This window comes from Rattus norvegicus, chromosome 1, assembly GCF_036323735.1.
Source record: "Rattus norvegicus strain BN/NHsdMcwi chromosome 1, GRCr8, whole genome shotgun sequence".
NCBI classification, from domain to species: domain Eukaryota; kingdom Metazoa; phylum Chordata; class Mammalia; order Rodentia; family Muridae; genus Rattus; species Rattus norvegicus.
This window is the reverse complement of record NC_086019.1, coordinates 80,205,383-80,231,120: the sequence shown is the minus strand read 5'-3', so window position 1 is coordinate 80,231,120 and position 25,738 is coordinate 80,205,383. Positions and strand designations below refer to the sequence as shown.

General features: G+C 37.0%; 1 long non-coding RNA gene across 1 annotated transcript in view; it reads right to left on the bottom strand.

The window, feature by feature from the left end:
- Positions 1 to 861: 861 nt before the first annotated feature.
- Positions 862 to 25,738, bottom strand: part of LOC134485099 (uncharacterized) — a 46,825-nt gene continuing 21,948 nt past the window's right edge. The window contains exon 3 of the long non-coding RNA XR_010062969.1: positions 862 to 4,801. This is a non-coding gene — a long non-coding RNA (uncharacterized LOC134485099). The remainder of the gene's footprint in view (positions 4,802 to 25,738) is intronic.

Here is a 25,738-nt window from a genome sequence, read left to right as displayed (position 1 = left end):
TAGTTATCAGATATTATACAAGCTTGTCAGGGTATAATATAGACTTTAAGCCTTTCTTAAGCTGGAATGGATAACTAATTGTTCTGTTTAAATGATAAAGTGTTGGACTGGGTGTTAGATATATTTTATGATTTTAATTCAAAATGATAATAGTTGTGCACAGCTTAAATTTGAGAGAAATGCTTTTTTTTTAATTAGACAAAAAGGGTGAAATGTGGGATGAGGTCACGTGCGAGACAGGTACAAGATAGAATGAAGCCTGTCATTGGATGAGAAGAAAGGATGGGCAGGAGAAAAGTGAGGGAAGAGGAGGAGACGGATATAGAAAGGAGGAAGAGAGGAGGAGATTGAGAGAAGCCACAGCAGAGAGAACATGGAAGCTGATGTTTTGATTCCACACTGTACCTTTACAGATTGTTGTGAATGTTCTTGAAGGATGGATGTATACAGGTCTTTGTATGTTTAGGTGGGCAATTATATCTTATCAAGCAGATCAGAGGTTATTATTTTGCGTGTTCTTTCTTGTGCAGATTTAAGTGAAAGAGAGTGTGAAGTGGCTAGTCTGTGCTGCCATAGAGTTGGGAAGTGTGTTTCTGGCATAGAAACCTGCTTTGGGAACTAGATAGGTAGAGAGATTGCTGTCAGGCTAAGAGAGAGGCCTTCAACAGTGTGATTCAGGATGGAGCAGAGCAGGTAAGATGCTTTGCTAACTGAGATCAAGATATCAAGCAGATATCTTGGGGCACTGCGGTGCTGGACCTAGTGGGGGTAAAATAGCATTTAATATAATTTTACAACTACATCTACATCATCGACAGTGTCTGCTGTTGCCTGTTTTTTATCTTAGTCATTTTGATCGCTGTGAGTTGGAATCTCAGGGTTGTTTTGATTTGCATTTCCCTGCTGATTAAGGATGTTGAACATTTTTTTTAGATACTTCACAGACATTAATTATCTTTCAGCTGAGAATTCTTTGTTTACCTCTGTACCACATTTTTTAATAGGGTTATTTGACCCAATAGAGTCTAACTTCTTGAGTTCTTTGAATATTTTGAATATTTTCCCTCTATCAGGTGTAGCATTGGTAAATACCTTTTTCCAATCAGTTAGCTGCTGTTTTGTCCTAAGTAGAGTGTCCTTTTTCTTACAGAAGCTTTTCAGTTTTATGAAGTCCAAATTGTTGATTCTTGATCTCAGAGCATAAGGCATTTTTTTTCAGGAAAATTTCCCAGGGCTCATGTATTTGAGACTCTTCCCTACTTTATCTTCTATTCATTTGAGTGTATCTGGTTTGATGTGGAGGTCCTTAATTCACATGGGCTTATGCTATGTCCAGGACAATGAGAATGGATCAATTTGCACTCTTCTACATGCTGTGCTCCAGTTGAACTAGCATCATTTGTTGAAAATGCTATCTTTTTTCCAATGGATGTTTTTAGCACCTGTGTCAAAGATCAAGTGACCATAGTTGTGTAGGTTCATTTTGGGTCTTCCATTTTATTCCAATGAACTATCTGCCTGTCTCTGTAACAATACCATACAGGTTTTATCACTATTGCTCTGTAATTCTGCTTAAGGTCAGGGACGGTGATTCTCCCAAAAATTCTTTATTGTTGATTATAGTTTTTGCAATCCTGGGTTTTTTGTTATTCCAAAAGTATTTTCAAAATTTCTCTTTCTATCTCTATAAAGAATTGAATTGTTATTTTGATAGGCATTGCACTGAATCTCTAGATTGCTTGTGTCAAAATGGCCATTTTTACTCTATTAATTCTGCCAATCCAAGAGCATGGGAGGTCTTTCCATCTTCTGAGATCTTGCATTATTTTTTTTTCTTCAGAGACTTGAACTTCTTGTCATGCATATTTTGACAGGCTTCGTTAAAGTCACACAGAGATATTTTATATCATTTTGGACTATTTTAAAAGGTATCATTTCCCTAATTTCTTTCTCAGCCTGCTTATCCTTTGAGTAGAGGAAAGCTACTGATTTGTTTGAGTTAATATTATACCCAGACACTTTGCTGAAGTTGTTTATTTGGTTAATTAGATCTCTGGTGGAACTTCTTCGGTCAGTTTTAGAGAAGGTACCATGAGGTGCTGAGAAGAAGGTATATCCTTTTGTTTTATGTTGAAATGTTATATAAATATCTGTTAAAACCATTTGGTTCATAGCTTGTATCAGTTTTTCTATGTCTCTGTTTAATTTATATATTCATGATCAGTCCATTCATGACAGTGAGGTGTTGAAATCTCCTACTATTATTGTGTGAAGTACAATTTGTGATTTGAGCTTCAGTAAAATTTTTTTTAATGAATGTAGGTGCCATTTCATTTAGAGCACAGATATTTAGGATTGAGAATTCATCCTGTTGGAATTTTCTTTTGATGAATATGAAATGCCCTTCCTTTATCTTTTTTAATGACTTTTGTTTGAAAGTCGATTTTATTCGATAACATAATGGCTAGTCCAGGTTGTTTCTTCAGACCATTTACTTGGAAAGTTGTTTTCCAGCCTTTTACTCTGAGGTAGTGTCTGCATTGTCTCTATGTTGTGTTTTCTGTATGCCACAAAACGCTGAGTCCTCTTTATGAATCCAGCTTGTTAGTCTATGTCATTTTATTAGAGAACTGAATGCATTGATGTTGAGAAATATTAAAGAACAGTGATTGATGCTCCCTGTTATTTTCATATTTAGAGTTAGAATGAAATTATGTTTGTGTGTCATCTTCTTCTGGTTTTGTTGGAAAGATGTTACTTTCTTGCTTTGTCTACATGGTAGTCTCCCTCCTTGTGTTGGAGATTTCCATCTCTTATCCTCTGTAGAGCTGGATTTAAAGAAAGATATTGAATAACTTTGGTTTGTCATGAAATATCTTGGTTTCTCCATGTATGTAAATTGAGTATTTTGCTGGATATTGTAGCCTGGGTTGGCATTTGTGTTCCCTTAGGGTCTGTATGACATCTTTCCATTATTTTCTGACTTTCATTGTCTTTGGAGAGAAGTCTGGAGTAATTCTTACAGGTGTGCATTTATATGTCACTTGAGATTTTTCCGTTACTGCTTATAATATTCTTTCTTTGATTTGTGCATTTTATTTTTTGACATATGTGATAGGAGAAATTACTCATCTGGTCCAATCTATTTAGAGCTCTATAACCTTCTTGAATGTTCATGGGCATCTCTTTCTTTAAGTTAGGGAAGTTTTCTCCTATATTTTTGTTGAAAATATTTACTGGCCCATTAAGTTAGGAGTCTTTGCACTCATTTACATCTAATACCCTTAGGTTTGAGCTTCTCATTGTGTCCTGGATTTCCTGGTTATTTTGTGTAAGAGCCTTTTGCATTTTACATTGTCCTGGGTGGTTACATCAATGTTTTCTATGGTATCTTCTGCCGCTGATTTCTTTTTCTATATCTTGTATTCTCTTGATGATATTTGCATCTATGACTACTGATCCCTTTACCCGGTTTTCTATTCCCATGGTTGTCTCCCTCTTTTATTTCTTTATTGTTTCTTTTTCTATTTTTAAATCTACAATGACTCTGTTCAATTCTTTCTCCTTCAGATTGTGCTTTCATTTAATTCTTTAAGAGATTTTTATGTTTTCCTCTTTAAGGGCCTCTTCTTGTTCACCTGTGTTGTCCTATGTTTCTTAAAGGGAGTTATTAATGTCCTTTTTAAAGTCTTCTATCATCATCATCATGAGATGTGATCTTCAATCCAAATCTTGTTTTTCTGATGTGTTTGTATATCTAGTATTTGCTTTGGTGGGGGAACTGGACGCTCATGATGCCAAGTAGTCTTGATTTCTGTTGCTTAGGCTCCTGTGCTTGCATCACACTATCAGGTTGCCTCCTGTGTTAGCTTGTCTTGCTGTTTCTGACAGTGGTTTGATACTCCTTTAAGCCTGTAGGTCAGCACTCCTGTAGACCTGTTTACTTTCAACCAGATCTGGGAACAGAGAGCTGCTCCTCTGCCCTGAAGCCTCCTTCAAGGTCACTTGGAGCAGAATAGCTGGTCTTACCTCAGCTGCTCTCAGGTGTATCACAATACCAGGTGACTGACTATCAGTTGTTGGCCCAGGAAGAAACTAAAAGGTTCCTGCTGCTGACTGCTTTTTGGTTCCTATATCCAGAAGGCAATAGGCAGTTTCCTCTTGGGCCAGGAGTGTGAGCAGAAGTGATTGTCTTGCCTGAGCTCTCAGAATTGTCCACATTTCTGAGAGTCTAGCTCTTTCCCCCATGGAATTTGAATACACAGTGCTGTGGGAGCAGTTCAGCTCCAGGTACAGGCAGATACCAGACACACCAGACATGTCCTGTGTCTGACTGCTAGTGGCTTTTTGTGTCCTGAGGCCACCAGGGGCGTCACCCAGAGCAGAAGAGTTGTCCTTAACTCTGCTCTCAGGTGTGTCAGTGATACTGGAGATTGGCTTCCAGCTCTGGAGGCAGACAGAAACTGGTAGGTTCCTTTCCCTTACTGCCCCTAGGTCCCTGTGCACAAAGGGCACTGAGGGCCATTGGAGGGTTCCTCCTGCTTCAGGAACGTGAGCAAAACTAGTTGTCTCCTCTCAGCTTTCAGGATCCTCTGCACCTCTAAGAGGGCTGCTCTGTCCCCATTGGGATTTGAGAACCGAGCATAGCAGGACTGGTTCAGTTCTGAGTAAAAGGCTTTTAATCTCATCTGCTGCTAACTTTTTAGGCTGCAAATCTTGCTTCCACTTTTAAATTTACTTTATTCTCTTTATCTGTTTCCTCATGAGGCACCAAGGCAGATGTTCCCAGAGCATGTTGTAGCTGGATACAAAAAAAAAAAAAAGATCCTTGGTGACATTATGTGAGGCACAACTGATGGTAAACAGGGAATAACTTTAAGTAGGTCAAAATAAGTATATTTTTCCTAAAACCTAAAGCTGTATTATGTATGCGACTTTCCTGTTAAATCCCAGAAAAATATTTCTGGATGAAGGCATAAATGTATTTAAAAATATTAACAAATATCTTCAAGTTTAAATATATTAAACTCATTCCAAACATCGAAAGCACAAATACTAAATACTAACAGACACATGACACAAAACTAATACTAACAGACAACATGAGAGAAAATATAACCTGTGAGTATTTCCTGTGACATTTTTCAAAGGCCTGTCCTTGCTATTCCCACTAGGAATGGATGTTACAGCCTTCCACCTTTGCTCATTTGAGTCAGTGATGAGAGGAAAAGCCACAGATAAGCAACTGTTTGCCAGTAAATATGATTATAAATTTTAAGTGCACAGCAACTCACACTGCTCTCTTTGCTTAGGCTCCTTAAACTTGCTAAGGATTTTTCTATCCTATATTCAATGATGATAAATAATATTCCTATGTTTATCAGATTTCTCACAATGACACCTCTCTACCACTAACTAGCAATGGCTTCTTTTGTAATTTGCTTCAGCTGGAACTCTGTTGGATGTTTCATTCTAGATGATTATCAATGTATTACATTTCTCACAGAGATGAGAAGAGAGTTGGAAACAATAAAATCTGCTTTGCCCTTGTGAACATGATCTCAATCTGTGAGCATATACTCAAATCAAAAGCTGAAGTAAACTACAACTAAATTGTGATGGCATCCACAAATCCACAAATGTTTTTATTGTTTATGGGGAAACAGACAATACTATTGTTTTGAGGATCAGGATGTGGGAATCTCCATGTACACAGAGAATATGAGTCACCAAAACACAGTGCGCTTTCCCTACCAGGAAGACAGACTTAACTCATGACACATTCTATGGGACTCTTACTTTTCTACACCACCATTGTGAGGTTTATGGTTTTAAAATTTTTGTACAGATATTATGCCATCTTCACACCACAAATTTATAACTGGCAATGCAATAATGGAAGTTTTTTTTAATTATGAAGTCTTGGCATCTAGCTGTAAAACACTAAAAAATGATGGATCCAGCAGCATATTGGAATGCCTAATGGAACCGATGTTTGACTTGGTCTTTATTAGTAGTAATCATGACAAGTACAATGTTCTGTATACCCTAAACCATGCACCCAATGACATGAATTTGCAGCAAGTAGGTAAACAGGCAATAAACAATGAGAAAAGAGCCAATTCTCACTGTTTCCTTGGAGATTTTCTTCTACTGAATGATGTTTGATTTTCTCAAATACACAAACATTTAGACTTTCTCAGATGCTCACTCTTAATGGACTGGAAAATATTTACCAATATAGGTAGGTTTCTAAACATTTTTCCTGTAGAAGAAAGAAATATAGAAACTTTATGAATGTGAATTGAAAGACAAAGGCAAAGTTTATCAATGAAAATCTGTAATGATGATTTTTCTGCTGGGACAGACTGACAGCTAGTCTGCTCCCTGGAAAAGGCTATATCCTGATGCATGTCAGAGGATTGGCTACAAACAGAGCATTTGATACCATATTCTGAGGCATGCCAGGAGATCTGCTACACCAGAGAAAGGCTGACACCACAGCTGGAGACTTCCCAAAAGATCCACTGCTCTTAGGACACCAGAGCTTGAAGGCTTCCCAGGAGTACCTCTATACACAGGGCAATTGGGCAACGAATACCACAGTCAGAACATTTCCCTGGGCCCTTGTGGCACACAGAGAAACTGAATCAAAAGACTTAAAACATCACTGGAGTTCTGTTGCCAACAGGGAAACAGAAACTACAGTCTGTAGGCCCTCCTGGAGAACAGCTTCACACAGGACAACAGTTTGCCTAATACTCTGAATGCCCGACACTCTGTAGACCTCCCAGAAGATTTACTGCAGCCAGGTTAACAAATAAGCAGTATTTGTGCCATTCTGAAGATACTTGAGTTGGAAGGTACAACAGAAGATCTGCTACAGGCAGTGCAGCAGCCTACCAGGAAAGCTGTGGCAACACAAGGCAAAAGAAGCAGACTCTAGAGAGACTCACAGAGACCAAATGCTCTGTGTGCAGCTAATCCTCTGATATGCATCAAGATGTAGCCTCTTCCAGGTAGCAGACTAGCTATCATTCTGTCCCAGCAGAAAACACCTGGTATAACCAGATGGCAAGAGGCAAGCACAAGCCCATAAGCAAAAGAAGCCAATAAACTTGGTCATCATGAGATCTCACTTCTACCACCACAGCAAGCCCTGAGAACAACAACACACCTGAAACTCAGGAAACTGATCTAAAATCCTATCCAATGAAGATAATACAGTCCACTAAGGAGAATATATTTAACTCACTAAAAGAAACACAGGAAAACACAGGTTAGCAAGTTGAAGCAGTGAAAAAAGGAAACAAATAAATCACTTAAGGAAATGAGGTAAAACACAATTAAACAAGTGAAGGAATAGCATAAAGTGGTACAAAACCTAAAAGTAGAAATAGAATTAAAAAAGAAAACACAAATGTAGGCAAACAAGGAAATGGAAAGCCTAAGAAATAGGTCAGGAATTACAGATGTAAGTATCACCAACAGAATACAAGGGATAGACAAGAGAGTCCCAGTTGAAGAAAATACCTTAGAAGAGATACACACAGCTGTCAAAGAAACCTCAAAACATAAATACTCCTAACACAGAACATCCAGGAAATTTAGGACACAATGAAAAGACCAAATCTAAGAAAAATTGGAACAGGCAAAAATGAAGATTCCCAGCTCACAGGACCTGAGAATATTTTCAACAAAATCATAGACAAAAACTTCACCAACCTAAAGAAAGAGATGGCCTTAAAGTTACAAGAAACCTAGAGAACCAAAAACATGGTTCCAGAAAAGAATATCCACTTGTTACATAAGAATGAAAACACTAAACTCACAAAATAAAGAAAGAAAATTAAAAGCTACAAGAAAAGAGGATCAGGTACCATACAAGAGTAGATATATTAGAGTTTCATCAGACTTCAACAGAGGAAAAGAAAGTAAGAATGGATTGGTCAGAGTTCATGCAGACTTTCAGGGAACAAAAATGCCAGCCCATGCTACTATAGCCAGAAACACTCTCAATAAACATAAATGGAGAAACCAAAATATTCCAGGACAAACTAAATTCTAAAAATATCTGTCTACAAATCTAGCCCTACAAAGGATCCTATAAGGATACAACACAAGACAGATACCTACACCAAAGAAAAGACAAAATATTAAGAATCTTACATAGAAGCCAGTATCCTAATATCCAATGAAATTAACTTTCAACCAAAAGTTATCAAGCATGATGAGGAAGGATATGTCATATTAATCAAAAGGAAAATTCCCCAAGAGAAAGTCTCTATTATGAACATCTATGCCTCAAATGCAAGGACAGCCACATTCATTAAAGAAATGTTACTAAAGCTCAAAAAAATTGAACTCCACACAATAATAGTTGGAGACATTGACACCCTACTCTCACCAAAGGACAGGTCATTGCAACAAAAACTAAAGAAGAAGCTAACCACCAAAAAAATCAAACAACTCCATCAGGAAATAAAGTATTGAATTAAAATGAAATTCCACAACAGAGGAATCTTGATTGGCTGAGAAAGGCCCAAGGAAATGATCAAAGTCCTTAGTGATCAGAAAAATGCAAATCAAAATGATTCTGAAATTCTATCTTACTAAAATCAGAATTGCTAAGATCAAAACCTTAGGTGACACCACATTTTGGCAAGGACATGAAGAAAGAGGAACACTGCTCTACTCCTGGTGGGATTGCAAACTGTTACAACCACTGTGGAAATCAATTTGGAGGTTCCTTAGAAAATTGGAAATAGACTTACCTCAAGCAATGCAACTCTTGGGAATATACCCAAAAGATGCCCCACCATGGCACACAGGCACATATTCCAAAATGTTCATGGCGGCCCTATATGTGGTAGTCAGAAGATGCAAACAAACCAGATATCCCACAACAGAAGAATGGATACAGAATATGTGAATCATTCACTCAATGGAACACTACTCAGTTATTAAAAATGAGGACATCCTGACTTTTGTAGGCAAATGGATGTAACTAGAAAATATCATCCTGAGTGTGGTAACTCATACGACAAAAGACATACATAGCATGTACTCACTAATAAGTGGATAATAGCGGAAAAAAGTTAGTACAGAATTCTCAAGATATAGTCCACAGAACTCAAAAACTTCAGTAAGCTAAAGGGCCCAAGAGAGGATATCTTAGTCCCATTTGGGAGGTAGAAGAGAACAGCCTCAAGTGGTAGGGAAGGAGAGACCTGGGAGGGAAAAGTGATGGAGCCATGGGAGAGGGAAACCTGATCTTATATTGGGTGGGGGGAAAGGGCTGAAGCACTGAGGGCAGAAGAAAGAATGCAAATGGACAACCTTGAAGGTAGATAATTGAAAGGACTCTTCATTATGTACCAGAGACCTGGGAGATGAGACTTTCACGAATCAAAGGGCAGGACCCTAAGTTAAATGCCCTCGAGTGGAGAAATGGAACTTGTAGAGCCCATCTCGTGGGGAAATACAGGGGATTAAGTGTGGGATGGGGATGATGTCCCACAGTCAAAACTCTGACCCATAATTTTTCCTGTATGAAAGAATTGCATGGATGGAAATGGTGAAGAGCCTGAGGAAAAGATGATATAGCAACAGGCACAAAGTGGGATCCAGCTCTAGAGGAGGCCCCAAGACCTAAAACTATTACTGAAGTTATGGGGTGCTCACAAAAATCAAACTATCATGACTGCCCTTCAAAAGACCCAACACGTAGCTCAAAATGTGAGTTGCATATATTTGTACCCAACTAATGAATAGAAACTGCTCACCTCTGTAGTTGAATTAGGAAAAAGCTGGACAAAGACTAGGAGGAGGACGAGAAGTTTCAATTTAACATGTACCCCAAAATATCACAGAAACTGGATCACCAACCAGGCAGCTTATCCCAGTTGATATGAGGCCCCTAACACATGTACAGCAGAGGACTCCTGAGTCTGGGTTCTGTCAGAGAATATGCACCTAACACTCAAGAGACTGGAGGAGTTTAAAGGTCTGCTGGGGAAAAGTTTGTGGGTGAGAACATCGTCCTGGATATAGGGGAACAGAGAGGAGGTATGGTATGTGGAACAGTAGGAGGGTAAAATCTGGAGTGTAAAAATTAAATAAATAAATAAATAAATAAATAAATAAATAAATGAAATGCATTTCATGTAAATAAATAACTTTTTTCCGTATTTGTGTGTGTGTGTGTGTGTGTGTGTGTGTGTGTGTGTGTGTGCGCGCTTGTGTATCAGTATGAATTGCTTATAGTATCCTCCTCCTGTGATTTTGGTTCCCCTAGTGAGTCTTTCTTTAGTTCTTTTTTTTTCTCCTGTGCGTTCATGCCATATTATGGGATTTAGTGTATGTTGAAATTTTTTAAGGTATTGTTTCAAAAATTACACGTATGTATGAATGTGTATGGAATTATGTGTGTGTATACAGTGCCTGTATATGGGTCCTACGGATAGACATTTTTAGCTAACTAATAAGTGTGAGGGAAATCATTCTCTGGACTTTGTCCAGAGCAGTCTGTTCTCTTAAGTATTGATTCTTCTCTCTAGTTCCATTATTCTATACTTTTCATATCATTGTGACAGTTTCATTACTATGCAGACAGTCCTATGTTGATATTAATATATTTTTTTTTAGTTTTGTGTTGTTATGGCAACCATGTATAATTACCATTGTTACCTGTCTACCTCTGGCTATGTGGCCAGCATTAACAGACACTGATGTTTCAGTCTGAGAGCCATGCAGTCTGCCATACATTATTGGTAATTTTACTGTTCTGATAGAGCAGCTGTACATAGCAGAGAGTACTATAAGTTCAATATTATCTATAAATACCTTGCTTTTGGTTTTGAATGAATATGTTCATTAGGGACATAGCTAATCAAAGCGAAATAATAGCTGCAAAATGATAGAAGTAAATAGTATATAGTATAGATAGATAGACAGGCAGACAAACAGGCAGATAGATGATAGATAGGTAGATAGATCGATAGATAGATTGATAGATTCCTAGAGAAATACATAAATAGCTACATAGATACATTGCAAACATCATCAAATTTGGCCTTATGGTAGAATTTTACAGGAGAAGTCTCTTTATGGCAACCAACTGTAGTTCCCAGGAAGAACAGAGCATATACTCTCAAGTGATATTGCCAATTGAAAAAAAATGGTTGGAAGGTTATATTGACAAATTAGGCTCTCATAATATACAACAGAAACCATATCAGGAAGGTGGAGTTAGTTGGAGCTCCCAATTGAGCTGTCTCTCCTGAGCTTATTTTCCTATTATTCTAGTGTCTTTTCCTTTTCCCAATGCAGCCATATCATGGGGTAAACAGTCATAAAATCTGATTGAAATGGTTCATGATTTTTCTGATCTCAATGGCATGTTATGCTTACTCTTCAGCTGTTTTTTACTCTTCCTTTCCTGTTGCAGAATTATGTCTCAGCCAATTTATGGACAAGAACAGAAGAGGGAACTGGGCTTAGATATACTTGTATCTGAAATGGGAAAGAGGAACATCCTTACTTTAATTGCCAGCTTCAGAAACGGCACATGGAAGTTTAACTGTATAACATTCATGACACACAGAGAAATGCCAGTGCTCTAGAGCTAGTGAAAACTTTCTCACATCAACAGGCATTTGTTCTAGGCCCTCAGACTTCTGAAAATATACATCATAATAAGGGTGAAGAAATGACTCAGTGGCTAGATGTATGTCCCTGAGTTCAATTCCCAAAACCCATGTGGGGGCTGCTCATGGACAACTCTAATACAACACTGTGTATAATGAACACCTTTTAACAGTACAAGAAACTTCAAACACATTATTAAAAATTAAAAAAAATTAAGGGAACATTCGATAATTAAAACAATGAGTTAAGACTACATAGGAGGAGTTGGGGATTTAGCTCAGTGGTAGAGTGCTTGCCTAGCAAGCGCAAGGCCCTGGGTTCGGTCCCCAGCTCTGAAAAAAAAAGAAAAAAATAGGACTACATATGAGTAAATGATTAACTTGATTTTGATATATTGTGGCTTTTTCCCCACTCTCAGTGCACTCAACAATATATAAATCTCATCTAAAGAAGAACAAGCACCATGATTGTTCTAGAAAGTTCAACATCATCATTCAGAATTTCATCCATGATGAATATGATCATCTTGAGAACATTTTCATAATAAAGGAAACTGAAAATAATAAAGAAACCACAAATTGTGTTCCTAAAAGGTGGAGCTGGAATTGGCCAGATTATAATGTTGAAAATTTTAATGTTTTTCTGGTCAGAAGTCCTGCCTGGTGTTTAAAAACAAATGCTCCTATAACTTCTACTTCTGCTTTCAAGATGTGAAACAATTGAGGACAATGAGACTGGCTGATCTCATCTCCAGAGAGTGACCCAATCCCTCAGGTTCCAATGAGTAGGTCCTATCTCTATCTCAACCTGAGAAACTCTTATTTGCTGGGGACTGCATAATATGACAGGGACTCCCAGGAGTAGGCCAGGATGGAGACATATCAGTAGCTTGTGGCAGCTCTTTGTAAATTACAGGTGTTCCCATTTCTCCTAACCTTTGCCCTGGACAATAATTGTATAGATTTCATTTGTATATGACTGCCTTTCAGTTGGTCTTGGCATGCATAATTATTGTATTACATGTGACTTTCTTATTTCTTTCTACTTCTACTCTGGTGAATTCTGTGAAACTAGATGTTTCTTGAATGTTAAAAAATTAAAAATTGAGGCACAGCAGCACAGCAAAGCATAGACCTAATGGCCCAGGTGTATGCTGTGTGTTCTCATCCTGGAAAAATGTAATAACTGCACAATTGTAGCTCCAGATTTTTTTTTAATTTTATTGTTAGATATATTTCTTTACTTACATTGCAAATGTTATTTTCTTCCCCAGTTTCCTGTCCATCAGCTCCCATTCCCTCCCTTTGCCCTCCCCCATACAGGTATTCCTGCCAGACATCCCCTTACTGCCCCTCCCCCATAATCTTCTGCACTGGGGGTCACAACCCAAGGACCAAGGGCTTCCCCTTCCACTGGTGCCCCAACAAGGCTATTCTCTGCTACATATTCAGTTAGAGCCCTGAGTCAGTCCAGGCATAGTCTTTCAATAGTGGTTTAGTCCCTGGAATCTCTGGTTGGTTGGCATTGTTGTTTTTATGGGGTTGCAAGGTCCTTCAACTCTTTCAATACTTTCTCTAATTCCACCGAAGGGGGTCCTGTTTTCAGTTCAGTAGTTTGCTGTTAACACTGAACTCTATATGACACATGCTCTGGATGTGTCACTCAGGAGGCATCTGTATCCAGTCCCTTTCAGCATCCATTTATTAGCTTCATCAATCTTATCTAGCTTTGGTGGCTCTCTCTATATATATGTATATATACATGTGGGCAAGGCTCTGAATGGCCTTTCCTTGAATTACTGGCCTAAACTTTGTTTCCCTGTCCCCTCCTATGAATGTTTTTCCCTTTACAAAAGGAGTGGGAGCATCTGCATTTTGGTCATCCTTCTTGAACTTCCTGTCGTCTGTGGATTGCATCTTGGGTAATTCAAGCTTTTTGGTTAATATCCACTTATCAATAAATGCATATCAAGTGTGTTTGAGTTACCTTACTCAGGATGATAGCTTCTAGCTCATTCCATTTGCCTATGAATTTCATGAAGTAATTGTTTTTTAGCTGAGTAGTACTCCATTGTGTAGATATACCACATTTTTTGAGTCCATTCCTCTGTTGAAGGGCATCTGGGTTCTTTTGAGCTTCTGACTATTATAAATAAAGCTGTTATGAACATAGTGGAGCATGTGCCTTTCTTGTATGTTGAAGCATCTTTTGGGTATATTCCCAGGAGAGGTATAGCTATGTCCTCAGGTAGTGGAATGTCCAATTTTCCGAGGAACCTCCAGACTGATTTCCAGAGTGGTTGTACCAATTTTCAATCCCAACAATAATGGAGGAGTGTTCCTCTTTCTCCACATCCTCAACAGCAACTGCAGCCACCTGAGTTTTTTAACTTTGCCTTTCTGACTGGTGTGAGGGAGTATCTCAAGTTTGTTTTGATTTGCATGTCCCTGATGACTAAGGATGTTGAAAATTTCTTTAGTTGCTTTTTAGCCATTCAATAATCCTCAGCTGAGAATGATTACCTATATACACCATTTTTTAAAAGGTTTATTTTGCTCTCTGGAGTCAAACTTCTTGACTTCTTTGTATATTTTGGATATTAGCCCTCTATCAGATGTAAAATAGCTAAAGATCTTTTCCGAATCTGTTGATTGCCATTTTGTCCTAATGACGGTGTATTTTGTGTTACAGAACCTTTGCAGTTTTATCAGGTCCCATTTGTCGATGGGACCTTACAGCATAAGCCATTGGTGTTTTGTTCAGGAAAATTTCCCCAGTGCCCATGTGTTCAAGACTTCTACACTTTTTCTTCTATTAGTTTGAGTGTATCTGGTTTGATATGAAGATCCTTGATGCACTTGGCCTTAAGCTTTGTACATGGTGGTGAGAATGGATCTATTTGCATTCTTCCACTTGCGGACTTCCAGTTGAAAAGCACCATTTGTTGAAAATGTAATCTTTCTTCCATTGAACGGTTTTAGCTCCTTTGTCAAAGATCAAGTGACCATAGGTGTGTGGGTTCATTTCTGGGTCTTCAATTCTCTTCCACTGATCTATCCGCCTGTCTCTGTACCAATACCATACAGTTTTTATGAGTATTTCTCTGTAATACTGCTTGAAGTCAGGGATGGTGATTCCCACAGAAGTTCTTTTATTCTTTAGTATAATTTTCGCTATCCTGGGTGTATTGTTATTCCAAATGAATTTGTAAATAGTTTTTTCTATCTACTTAAAGAATTGAGTAGGAATTTTTATGGGGATTGCATTAAATCTGTAGATTGCTTTTGGCAAGACAGCAATCTTTACTGTACTACCCTTGCCAATCCCTGAGCATGGTAGATCTTTCCACCTTCTGAGATCTTCCTCAATTTCTTTCTTCAGAGACTTGAAGTTATCATCATACATATTGTTCACTTTCTTGGTTAAATTCACACCAAGAGATTTTATATTATTTGGGACTATTGTGAATGGTGTCATTTCTCTAATTTCTTTCTGAGCCTGTTTATCCTTTGAGTAGAGGATGACTACTAATTTGTTTGAGTTAATTTTATACCCTGACATTTGCTAAAGTTGTTCATCAGGTTTAGTACTTCTCTGGTGAAATTTTTGGGGTCACATAAGTACACTATCTTATCATTAAAAAATACAAATAGTGATATTTTGATTTCTTTCCTGCCAATTTTTACCCTCTGACCTCCTTTGTTTGTCCAACTGCTAGGATTTCGAGTACTATATTGAGTAAGTAGGGAGATAGTGGACAGCCTTGTGTAGTCCTTGATTTTAGTGAGATTGCTTCAAGTTTCTCTCCATATAGTTTGATGTTAGCTAATGGTTTGCTGTATATTTCTTTTACTATGTTTAGATATTGGCTTTGAATTCCTCGTCTTTCCAAGGCTTTACCATGAAAGGGTGCTGATTTCGTCAAATGCTTTCTCAGCATCTTATGAAATGATCTTGTGGTTCTTATCTTTGAGTTCGTTTATATAGTGGATTACATTGATGGATTTTCGAATATTAAATCATCCCTACATCCCTGGGATGAAGACCACTTGATCATGATGGATGATTATTTAGATGTGTTCTTGGATTTGGTTTGCAAAAATTTTATTATTTTTGTGTCAATACTCATAAGGGACATTGATCTGAAGTTCTCTTTCTTTTTTCAGGCTTTGTGTGGTTTCAGTATAAGAGTACTGTGTGGCTTCATAGAAGGTATTTGGTCATGCTCCATCTGCTTATATTTTGTGAAATATTTTGGACTGTGTTGGTTTGAGGTCTTCTATGAAGGTCTGATAGAATTTTGCACTGAACCCATCTGGAGCTGGGCTCTTTTTGTTTGAGAGACTTTTTAATAATTGCTTCTTTTAATTTAGGAGTTATGGGGTTGCTTAGATGGTTTATTTGTTCCTGATTTAATTTTGGTACCTTGTATCTGTCTAGAAAATTGTCCATTTCCTCCAGATTTTCCAGTTTTGTTGAATATAGGCTTTTGTAGTAGGATCTGATGATTTTTTTAATTTTTCCAAATTCTATTGTTATGTCTCCCTTTTAATTTCTGATTTTGTTCGTTTGGATACACTCTCTGTGACCTCTGGTTAGTCTGCCTAAGGGTTTATTTATTTTGTTGATTTTCTCAAAGAACCAGCTCCTGGCTCTGTTGATTTTTTCTATAGTCTTTTTCATTTCTACTTGTTTGATTTCAGCCCTGAGTTTTATTATTTCCTGCCTTCTACTCTTCTTGAGTTTATTTATATATTCTTGTTATAGATCTTTTAGGTGTTCTGTCAAGCTGCTGACATATGCTGTCTCCTGTTTCTTTTTTCAGGTACTCAGAGTTTCAGTTTTCCTCTTAGTACCACTTTCATTGTGTCTCATAAGTTTGGGAATGTTTTATCTTCATTTTCATTAGGTAGTTCCTGATTAATGCTTGACTTGCAAGGATGGTTTGAAGAAAATATTATAAAATGAATATAGGAACAGTCAGCAGCATTTACCTGCAGTTCTGGTCTACATAGGGAACTGAACTGAACAGGGCAAACAGCTCCCTACATGCAAATCCCCTAAAGGAGAGGGTTGGACACTCCTGAGAAATCAAAGAAGACTACCTTCTGTCTACACTCCCCACCCAATAGGGAATCATCTAGTGACCCCTGGGTGCGGGGACCTAGGGACAGTCAGAGATAGGACCCTTCTCATTCCTGACTGTGTGGAGAGCTGAAAGACAGTCACCAGGGGAGCCTACACACCTGAGAGCAGAGGGAAATCAAACTTTTCTGCTCCAAGTGACCTGCCTGGTAGACTCATGACACACAAAGACAGACGTCCTCTGTGACAGGGCACTTCTGGTTTCTGGCTGTGCCTGGACTGAACTGATCACATCCCACAACTCCCTGTGCCCAAATCCCATGGGGGAGAGAGCTGAACATACAGAAGTGCAGGCCATCCTGAGACTGCAGAACAGACTCCCACTTCTGCCCACCTAATCCACATTCCTGGTCCAAGAGGAAACTGCAGATTCCTGACTGTGCTGAAACTGAAAAAAAAAATTACCAGGAGCACCTACTCACCTGAGCACAGAGCACTCTGTTCCCAGAAATGGCTCAAAGAATACATAAGGTTAATATGGAGAGATGAGAGGAAAGACTCCCAACTTAAACAGTCAGTAATTATTTTCAATAAAAAATAGAAGAAAACTTCCCTAACTGAAAGCAAGAGATGTCTGTATACATACAAGAAGCCTACAGAACTCCAAATTGATTTGACCAGAAAATAAATCTCTCCCATCACATAATAATCAAAACACCAAAAGAACAAAAACAATATATAATTGCTGAGCTATCATAATTATACCAGACTTCTCACCAGAGACTAGGTAAGCCAGAAGATCCTGGGCAGATGTCATACAGATCTTAGGAGAACATAATGCCTGCCCAGGATACTATATCTAGCAAAACTCTCAATTAACATAGATGGAGAAACAAAGATTCTCCATGACAAAATAAAGTTTACACAATATAGTTCCACAAATCTATCCCTACAAAGGATGATATATGGACAATTTCAACAGAAGGAGTGAAACTACACCCTAGGAAAAGCAAGAAAGTAGTCTCTTTGGAACAAAACCAGAAGAAGAAAGCCACACAATCTTAATTGCACCTCTAACAAGAAAAATAACAGGAAACAGCAAGCACTATTCCTTAATAATGCTTAACACCAAAAGACTCAATTCCCCAATAAAAAGAGATAGACTAACAGACTGGATATGTAAAGAGGACCAAGCCTTTTGCTGCATACAGGAAGCAGACCTCAGTGACAAAGACAAACAGTACCTCAGAGTAAAAGACTGTTAAAAAATTTCCCAGCAAATTTTCCCAAGAAACAAGTTGGAATAGCCATTCTAATAATGAATAAAATCGACATTAAATCCAAAGTTATCAAAAAAGATAAAGAAGGAAACTTCATAAACATCATAGGAAAAAAACACGAAGATGATCTCTCACTCCTGAATATCTATGATCCTAATGTAAGGGCATCTTCATTTATAAAAGAAACCTTACTAAAGCTCAAAGCACGCAGGGTACCTCACACAATAATTTTGGTAGATTTCAACGCAACACACTTATCAATGGACAGATCATGGAACATAAACTAAACGGAGACATAGAGAAACAAAGAGAAGGTATGGACCAATATATATTCAACAGATATTTATAGAACATTTCACTCAGCACCTCATGATACCTTCCCTGAAGCTGAACGTGTAATTGGTCACACAACAGGCGTCAACACATACAAGAAGATTAACATAATCCCATGCATCCTATCAGATCACCACAGACTAAGGCTGGTCTTCAATAACAACAAAAATGAGAGAAAGCCCATATACAGTTGGAAGTTGAACAATGTTCTACTCAATGATAGCTTGGTCAAGGAAGAAATAAAGAAGGAAATTAAAGACATTTTAGAATTTAATGAAAATGATGGCATAATAAACCAAAAATTTTTGGACACAATGAAAACAGTGCTAGGAGGAAAACTCATAGCTCTGAGTGCCTCCAAAAAGAAAAAGCACATACATTAGCAGCTTGACAGGAGAGAGCATAGATTCACAGCTTGACAGCACACCTAAAAGCTCTAGATTAAAGAGAAGCAAATCCACCCAAGAATAGTAGATGTCATGAAATAATCAAACACAAAGCTGAAATCAACCAAGTTGAAAAACAAAAAATAACTGTACATGGAATCAACAAAAACAGGAGCTGGTTCTTTGAGAGAATCAACAAGATAGATAAATCCTTAGCCAATCTAAACAGAAGGCACAGAGTGTATATCCAAATTAACAAAATCAGAAATGAAAATGTAGACATAACACCTGAATCTGAGGAAATTCAAAAAGTCATCAGATTCTATTAGAGAAGCCTATATTCAATAAACCTGGAAAATATTGACAATTTTTTAGACAGTTACCAGGTACCAAAGTTAATTAGGATCAGATAAACAATCTAAACAGTCTCATATCTCATAAAGGAATAGAAGAAGTTAGAAGAAGTTATTAAAAGTCTCCCAACCAAAAAAGCTGAGGTCCAGGTGGGTTTAATGCAGAATTCTATCATACATTCATAGAAGACCTAATCCCAATACTCTCCAAACTATTCCACAAAATAGAAACATAAGGAGCACTACACAATTCCTTCAATGATGCCACAATTAGCCTTTTTCCTAAACCACACAAAGAGGCAACAAAGAAACAGTAGTTCACATCAATTTCCCTCTGAATATCAATGAAAAAATACACCAAAAACTTCTTGCAAACTGAATCCACGAGCATATCAAAACAATGAGCCATCATAATCAAGGAGGCTTCATCCCAGGGATGCAGGGAGGTTCAATATACATAAGTCCATTAATATAATTCACTATGCAAACAAACTCAAAGAAAAAATCACATGATCATCTCATTTGATGCTGAGAAAGCATTTGACAAAATTCAACACCCCTTCATGATAAAAGTCCTGGAAAGGACAGGAATTCAAGGTCCATACCTAAACATAGTAAAAGTCATATACAGCAAATCAGTAACTAATATTAAACTAAATGGAGAGAAACTTGAATAAATACCACTAAAATCAGGGACTAGACAAGGCTGCCCACTCTCTCAATACTTATTCAATATAGTTCTTGAATTTCTAGCAAGAGGAATCAGACAACAAAAAGAGGTCAAGGGGATACAAACCGGAAAAGAAGAAGTCAAAATATCACTCTTTGCCAGTATGATAGTATGGTTAAGTGACTCCTTAAGTTCCACCAGAGAACTATTAAGCCTGATGAACAACTTCAGGAAAGTGAATGAGTATAAAATTATCTCAAATAAATCAGTAGCTTTTCTTTACTCAAGGCTGAGAAAGAAATTAGAGAAATGACAACCTTTGAAATAATCACAAAACATAAAATACCTCGATGTGAGTCTAACCAAGCAAGGGAAAGTTCTGTATGACAATAACTTCAAGTCTCTGAAGAAAGAAATTGAAGATCTCAGAAGTTTGAAAGAACTTCCATACTCATGTTTGCGTAGAATTAATATAGAAAAAATGATCATTTTGCCAAAAGCACTCCCCAAATTCAATGAAATCCCCATTATATCCCAACTCGGTTCCTATAGCATTAGAACAATTTGTAAATTCATTTGGAATAAAACAAAATCAGGATATCGAAAACTATCCTCAATAATAAATGAACTTCTGTGGGAATCATAATTCCTGACCTCAACCATTATTACATAGCAATAGTGACAAATAATGTACAGAGACAGGCCGGTAGATGATTGGAATAGAATTGAATTGAATTGAAGAGCCAGAAATGAACCCACAGGCCTAAGATACTTGATCCTTGACAAAGGAGCTAAAACCATGCAAAGGAAAAAAATAGCATTTTTAACACATGGTGCTGATTCAACTGGATATCAATGTAGAAAAATGGAAACCTGTCCTTCCAGGACTCCAGAATCACACTGGAAGGCAAGTCAGAAGTATGTAAAACCAGAGGTGGTACATAACTTCCAGGAAGCAGGTTATTTTCCCAGAAATAATAGTGTACTAGCCCTCATAAATTCATTTGTTTTAACATGTACAAAAACCTCCCCAAAATTAACCTAGAAAAATCTGAGTGGAGTAGAGGATGTTATGAATTTCCACAACTATCAGAAGACCTACATGCCAAGATTGCTATGCGTACTTCAATTTATGTCTCAAAACTAGCCATAATTCATTTCAGCTCACTAAGTAGAACAAGTGCTATTTTCTTGGAACCCTTGAAATTTGAAGGGAATAATCATAGGAGCATGAGATTGGAAAAGTTATAATTGAAGGTGAACTTGAGTAAAACACACACAGAGACATAAAATAATCTAAGAAATAATTAAGGGTTAAATGTTCTAACTCATTTTACTTAAAAGAACACAGTTTGTTTTTGTTGGAAATAGTCATTAAAACCTGGTAAGAGTGAAACATTGAGGTTTCTTCCACTTTCTCACAGATATGTCTCAAAGATTTTGCATCTTTCATGGGACACCTGATTAGCTTCCAGGGATAATGAAAGCTTATGCCTACTCAAAATACCTGAGATTTGAAAATGTTCAGAGCAACCTCTTATATATTTTTGTTGTTTATTAACTGGATGATCTTCATAAATAATTTGGAACCCTGAATCTAACTCTGTCATTGCCATTGTAACTGACATTAAAATTGCAATCATTTAGAAAAAAATTCATACCTATTACTTAGGCATTAGCACACAGATATCTGCTCTTACTAATTCTCTTTCTAATACGATGCAGAATATACACAGGAAAAGAAACTGATCCAAAACTGTCCTAAAATATTTCACTATCTGAGAATTTTGGAATTTTCTAGATTTGCATTCCTGAGACTCATGCACCCCAGGTGTAGTATAGCAGGACATCATATTCAGATGAATAGTGGTGTTCCTCTACTGTCATTAGAAATTTTCAGTTTGTGTACTGTGCAGTTTATCAGTCTATAATATCATTCAGATTTGGTAAATTATTAGTCACATAGTAAATGTCATTATGTAAAATAAATAATGCATAGCAATGAACACAGAGAAGGGAGAGTAGTGCGACATGTGTGACACAAACTCTGAATTGAAGATGCATAAAGACTACAGCCCCAGGAGAGGAATTTGGAATTTTTGTATTTTTGTTAAACTTGTTAAACTCCTCAGACAAAAACCTGGGTACTTGAAGTTGGGAATTTGATTCATTCTGCTTATAATTCTGTGCAAAAATTCACAGGATAAAGGAATTAGAATTTCTGCTTGTTACAAGAATCTGTGGACATAAAAATTATGTGTTATCAGTCTTATGGCCATCATACAAGCATTGTAACCTACTCACTCCATATAAATTTTGGTTTAAACGTTTTTACTTTTATGAATATGTTCTGGAAGGACTAAATGTAATATTTATAGTAGAAACAGAATACGACAATAGTACCTAAACCTGGTTAAAAACAACATAATTGTTAACTCTAGAAAAGGATTTTAAAATCCCTTGCACAGCTGTCCTCCAAGAGGTCCAACAAATACCTGACTGAAACAGAAGTAGATACCTTCACCCAATCAATGGACTGAAGTTGGGGATTCTGGTCGTTTAATTAGGAAAACGCTGTGAGAAGTTGAGGAGGACGGTGACACCATAGGAGAACCAACAATCTCAACTAACCAGAACCCTAGAAATCCCTCAGTAACTGAGTCACCAACCAGGCAACATACTCTAGCTCGTATGTGGCCACAGACACATATACAGTAGAGGAATGCCTGGTCTTGTCACAGTGAGAGAAGATGTGCATATCCCTTGAGACTTGAGTCCATGATGGTTGTGGAGGCCTAGCAGGGAGAGGAAGAGTAAAGGTGATGGGGGAAAATAGGGGATGAACTGCTGTTTTATTGAGTGTTGTTTGGTGGGTGGGTGGAGTAAGATGGAGGAGACAGGGTAGTAGGGACCTGCTCTTGGATACACGGGGGAGGAGAAATGTGTTGAACAACTGATGGAGCATGTGGAGCAGAGATGGGAGGAGGGAGGATTGGTATAGCATTTGAAATATAAATACCTGGGGAAGAAATGTAAATACATAAAATATCTAATGAAAATATAAAAAATCTCATATAGTTATTTCAATTTTGTAAGCATAAGTCCAAATATATGTTGGCCGTATTGATTTTCCATTTTCTATCCCTTTATTTACTCTTTGACTGATACATAAATAATTGTATAAAATAAAAGTGAAGAAAATGGATCTACATTGAGTTGAATTGCTTGAAAACTGGAACTCAGGAAAGATGTAGTGAGGATAGTAAAGGTAAGATATCAGTGTGGTCTATATTAATTATAATTATATTATATATAATATATGGGGAAACTTATATTAGAATTTGAGCTGGGGCTATCACAGAATGCTGACAATATTCTAGTGTCTGCTACAGGAAGCTACAGTGCCCCTTAACAAAATGATGACAAAAAAATGATGCTTTTCTAATGAGATTGCTATGGCATTTGAGGCATAAATTTTGTAATGCAGGAAAGCATATGTGTCTGATTTATGTAAGCAAACAGTAGATGGAACTGAACCAACCAAGAGAGCATTTGGAATACCAAGAATCAGAAATTAGACTGTGCCTGTACCTACACAAGTAAATGCTGCAGTTTTCAAAATATACACAATAAAATGATTTGTGTTGTTATTGTGTCATACTTATAAATCCGTGTCTTCTTCAGCCATCAATAGAAAATCTTCCCTCAATAGAAGATGGAAGAAACCATAGAACCACAAACAGATTTATGCTCAGAGTCAGAATTTGAGGTCTAAAGTGGATGTCACATTCAAATATCTCTCTCTTCAGGCCTCTGGAAACACCATAGAAGAGGAAGTAGAAAAATTGTCAGAGCTAAAGATGATTAAGCACATGAAGAAAGCATGGCTTTGTAAATAAATAGAAGTCACACACACACACACACACACACACACACACACACACACACGCATGTGTGCATGTGTGCCCAGAGATCAAGGCAACAAGAAAAAAAATATCATGAATTTGTTACAATTGGAGACCAAGATCTGAAAGTAGAAGTGGACACTTGGCCCATCTCTCATAGAGTAAAAATTTCTTTGTTCTTAAAATTTTATTTTTTTGCTTATTCACTTTATATTCTACTAATTTCCTCCTCTCCTTAACTATTGCTCCCAAGATCTATCCACTGACATTTTTGAGGAAACAGAAATTATCTCCTACTGATTTTTAAACTAAAGTTCTTTGCACTTGTATTATTTCTTACAAGTTAGATTTTTTTAATGATATTCTTAAGTGTTTGCACACATGACTCTGGATTTCATGGCTTTTTTTTTTTTTGGCGCCTTTCCTTATCTTGTCCAATACATATGTGTTAATTGTTGATTTTTCTTAGGATATTTTACATTTTTATGTATTATTATAAAGATATCCCATAAAAGAGTTTTCTAATGGGAAATAGAAATATAGTGTTTAAGAGGGATGTGTGAAGGAGTTCAGAAAAGAAGAGTAAGGATAAAAGCCTAATCATGTTATGTAATTTAAAAAATAAAAAATCTCACCTAGAAAGAAATAAGAAAAAAGAAAAGAAAAAATAAAATCAGCTTTCTTTTCTCTGTCTTTGTAAAATTCAAAAGAAATATTTCATTTAATTTCTAGTATGCGTATTATTGATTTTTGTGTTTTTGCTATGTGCAATAAAAGAAGGTGTCTGTGCTTGGAAGTCAGAATTAGTCATCTTATTCCTTGATGCTGTTGTTGAACGTGAATGTGACAAAAGGTAATGCCTGGAATATATTCTTCTATCTGGTGTGCCTTTTCAGGTCTCAGTAGGAGAACCAGTCCATAGAATTGCAGAGACTTGAAATGTTATAATTGGGAGATATCCAGGGAAGATACCCAATCACTAAGGTAAGTATTAGCTAGGAGAAGCAGGAAGGATTATGGGAGGGGCAAAGTGGGAGACAGACAGTAAACAGGATTTAAGTGAATAAGCAAAATAAAATTAAAATAAAATAAATCTCTGTGACATCTACTAAAGAAACAAACAGGAACTAACAATAATCGACCTTTAATGCTCGTCAATATTAATGAACTCAACTCACTTTTAAGAAGATATATGCTAAAAGACCAGACATATAAACTGATTCCAGCATTTCGATGCATACCAAAAATACACCTCAATTACAAAAAGAATAAGTATCTCAGAGTAAAAGCCTGGAAAAAAGAACTTCCAAGGAAATGGTCCCAAGAAACAAGTTTGAGTTGCCATTTTATTATCCACTACAATAGAGTTTCTACCAAAAGTTATCATGTGAGATGAGAAGGGACACTTCATACTCATCACAGGAAAACCTACCAAGAGAACATCTCAATTGTGAATATTTATGCCCCAAATGAAAGGGCACCCACATTCATAAAGAATCTTTACTAAGGCTCCAAACACACATTTAACCCAAGTAAAGAATTGTGGTTGATTCCCACACCCCATTCTCACCAATGAACAGATCATTGAAACAGAAACTAAAATGAGACAGGGTGAAACTAATAGAGGTTATGAACCAAATGAATTTGACAGATATCTATAAAGCAAAAGAATTTACCTTTTTTTTCAGCAACTCATGGTATTGTCTCCAAAATTGACCATATGTTTGAACCCATAAGCCTCAATAGATACAAGAAGATAGAAAAAAATTCCACACATCCTATCAGATGAGCATGGGTTAAAAATCGTCTTCAATAAGAACAAATACAATAGACAGCGTACACATGTGGAAACTAAACAATGCTATATTCAATTATAACTTGGTCAAGGAAGAAATAAAGAGTAAAGTTAAAGACGTCCAGGAGGTTAAGCAAAATGATGGCAAAACATACCCAATGGGGCACAGTGAAAGCAATGCTAAGAGAAAAGATTCATTACACTAAATTCTCTGGAAAGTAATTGGAGGGGTATTACAGGAGGAGCTTAGTCTGATTGATTGTTCAATTTGATAAATGGTTC